The following is a 4,057-nucleotide window of genomic DNA, read 5'->3' on the forward strand; positions in this document are numbered from 1 at the left end:
ATTTATCTTAATGATTTCATTCCGGGCTCCTTTTATGCTTCGCCTTGACATAATTGGTTCGCTACTTTTATTTTCCTGTCTTCCCTCGATGCATTCAGACCGATTTGGTTGTTTGTCTGCCCGAAGACTCCAAGATGTGCACTGAGGATTTTTTTTGTTTGTTTCTTTGTCCAGATAGAATATTCAAGCAGAGTATGAATCTACCGCAGGGCACACAACGGGAGTACAAAGTATAATGAGAGTCGCCGATATTTGTTTTCTGATAGAGCAGACAGGGTATCACAACGGTAGATGAACCATGCCTCTGGCCCTTGTACTGATGCGCGCGCCGCCCCGTGGTGGTTGGCACCACCAGACACGGAGCGCCCATTGAAAGAATCGAAGCGGTTGTTAACTATTAGAAAAGGCGAGACGTAACTCGAAGCGGAAATGGTCGCTGAAGCTGTTGGTCTCGGAGCTAAATGAAGCATCAACAGGTAACGATGATAAATCTTAACGAAAACGAGATCGCGAGGAAAACACGGTGAGGTTTTAGGAGCGCGTCAACACCGGCGACGTGACTGGGTATGTGTGGTTAAATGTGCGCTGAGTTATTGATATCAACTCTCCCCAGAAGGAATAACTTGTGAAGTAACAATATCACTAAGTGATACTATGTGGCTCCAAAGTGCGCGACACGTGGGGATGGATGCACTGTAGCAGTTTATGAAGACGAAAAATGCCGTTAACAAAAACAAAAACGCGAACGTTGCAGATCGAAAATGGTGTTCAGTGAATCAATGCATATAACCATCAGACACCACGACTGTCGTGTTCGTGGTGCCTGATCTAGTTTCCATCTATCTTTCATACTTCTCCTTCGTAGGGCTCAAAAGGGCCTTTGTTTTCTGCTTGTGAATTTGTGAGTTCAAGATTGAAAAGCAATTTCTAAGCCGACTGAGTTTAGCGCTCAGGACGTGGCAGTAAATGAATTGCAGAGAGATTTGTTGCCAATCCTTGTCTTCTTGGAGGCGCCCTCGTGAGAGCCCACGTATCTTATAATGCTTATCCTGTTTTTGCGCTGTTTTAAAGAGATAAAACGCTTTAACGCTGCAACCTAGGTGTCCCATTGGAATACAGAGAGTGCTCACAGCGTTTCCATGCATGTAGTCACCATTTCGAGGATTATGCACAACTCTAAACTTCTCGCACTATACCGTGAGATTATTTGCCCCTTAAACTTGACTATGTTTTATGCCGCGTACGTATTGAACTAAATATGACTAATAAGGCGTTCTTGCACGTTTCCGAAGGCAACGGTACCCGTAGCTTAGGGTTTGAAGAAAGTTCGCTGCGAAAGAAATATTGGACCAACGACAGTAAAGATTATTTAAGTGCATTCACGACGACACCAGCACTTCGCAAATGTATTCGATTCACACTAATAGACGAAAGTCTTTCTCGGGGCTGAAGAAGATATACTAGGTAAAAACATCAAGCAAGGAAAAGACCTCTTTCTGTACGGCCGACGTTTGAGTCAAGCTGCCTGACATAACAACCTCTATGCGACCAGTTACCTATGATACGACAGTTGCGTAAGAAAAGAGGGCGTTGCACATGACGATTGCTCGTTGTATGACTGGTAGCTCATATAGGTCAGGGGGGGGGGGGGGGGGGGGGCAAGCTTGTATTGCTAACTGAGATTATAATCTCATAAGCGCTTTCAGGCCTCTGTCGTCCAACGTTTCCATTGGTGCATTCAAAGCTCACACTTGTTATATTGTTATATGACCCAAAACAGTGACGCCGCGTAGGGCGCCTCGGGCTGATACTATTGATGCTATATTTTGCCAGGAGCGCATAAAGAATGAACAATTATGTTGCAAATTTAAAACAAGAATAAAGGAAGAATAAGAATATTTGGCGAAAGATTTTCGAACGGAATCCAGCAATTTCCGTTTTATTCGCTGTGTTGATTGAACAGCCTCAATTCAAAATGGAAAAAATAGAAACGAGAGATATAATGAACGAATATCTTATGTTCTGATGAAACTGACGCATTGGAAAAACTGTTCATGGTAACATCGCTCGCAGAACAGTTGGGAGGCTAATTAAAATGGGATTGCTCGTTGCACCCCGGATTTATAGGAAGTAGGACCGCATTCGACCACTCGCTTGGATTCGAATTTTACCTTAGTGGTCCGAATAAGCAAAAATAGCCAGACGGATAAACAAGTTCTGGTCTTTATCAATTTTCGTTTCCTCGATATCGTCGCGTTCATTAGTCACCCTCGAGACAGGCATTATGGTAAGAATACCGACGCAGGCAGCGGGGTAAGCGGGGTTTAAACGAGTGAATACGCTGCTAGAAGCAAGTAACAAAAGAACGTGTCTCCGAAATAGGCTTGCACAATGGAGCACGTCGGAATAGCTAATACTACTGCCGTTTTATGGAAAAAATATTATTGCTCAGTGTCTGGGTACTCAGTAGTTTGCGCGACTTAGCGGAGATTGAAAAATAAAAACACTTCAAGCCAGACTGCCAAAGACCCGTCTGGTCAGCCTGGACGGGGTAATGAACTTTAAAACGGACTCTAAGGAAAACGGAAACTTCTTGTTGGCTATGACCGACTATAATCCTGTAGCTAATTCGAAATGATAGAAGAAACTTTGGATGGCGAAATCACTTGATGAGGAAAAAACATACTAATAACCAAAAGCAGATGGAAAAGTGGAAATGAAAGAAAAGAAAGTAAGCTTATGCTTCGGTGTCTTGCGCAACTGCGGTAATTTGCGCTGCATGTTGACTACATGAATTTGACAATATTACGAAAAAACGTCACGTATGCCGTGATAAACTAGAATGCTTCAGCACCGGCAGTAGACATCGTTCATGAAAATGTTTAATGAAAGCAATTAGTAAAAAGGTTTGGTTTATGGGGGTGTAAAGTTCCAAAGCGACTCAGGCTATAAGGGAGGCCGTAGTGAAGGGGTCCGGAAATTTTGACCACCAGGGGTTCTTTAACGTACACTGACATCGCACAGTACACGGGCCTCTAGAATTTCGCCTCCATCGAAATTCGACCGCCGCGACCGGGATCGCACCCGCGTCTTTCGGGTCAGCAGCCGAGTGCCGTAACCACTGAGCCACCGCGGCAGTGCAATTAAAGCAATTAGTAAAAAGATCGTGCTTTTCGCTTGCTCTATTAGTCGAGCCTACGTATGCAGTGCAGGCTGAAGGCAGAATTTTCGATAATTTCGTATGCATCGAAATTTTTACATGAATCAAATGTATTCATGTTACTGCAAAAAAAGATAACGACGGTGAAGCCAACAGTGACGCAGGAAGGAGCGCTCATATTTAATCAAATTTAATCGTATCATCATGTCGTCGCATTGTTTGACTTTTCACCGTGTATCAGTTTAAACACACAGCAGCGATGTTGTGCTATGGAGCACCTGCAGAGATCGTTTGTTTGAAAAAAGACTAACTTAGCTTAGGCCTAACGTGCTGAAAGTTTTTCATTATTTTTGCTCACTGCGGGGCAGAAAAGAGTCGATGAGCTCAGGCGCAGCCGAAATTTCTGTCTGGGGGTTTGATTCTTCCCCTTCGCGCTCCTGCGTTTGCAGTAACTGTGAAGTAAAGTTTCAGCAGAACGTCGAGCATAGCGTCTCTCACAAGACGATGCAAAAATTTCGCGGTAGAGCTAACGAAGGTCGTAATAATCACTGAATTCCGCGTGTACCTATGGCAGGCGATATCATTCTGCGGAAATGTCTCTGTGGGTGCTTGGCTGGCACCTTGGAGTGCGTTGTAAGTATACCGCATATATAGGCCCACATACTTTATGCATAGTGGGCACATATACATTGAGACAAAAGCGCATAGTTTGAAACTGACCACTCTTCTACACAAAGAAAGATTGGTTTAGGTTTGGTTTGGTTTATGGTGTTAACGTCCCAAAGCGACTCAGGCTATGAGAGACGCCGTAGTGAAGGGCTTCGGAAATTTTGACCACCTGGGGTTCTTTAACGTGCACTGACAACGCACAGTACACGGGCCCCTAGAATTTCGCCT

The sequence above is a fragment of the Amblyomma mixtum genome, chromosome 9 (assembly GCF_055824585.1).
Source record: "Amblyomma mixtum isolate Tamu chromosome 9, ASM5582458v1, whole genome shotgun sequence".
Lineage (NCBI taxonomy): Eukaryota > Metazoa > Arthropoda > Arachnida > Ixodida > Ixodidae > Amblyomma > Amblyomma mixtum.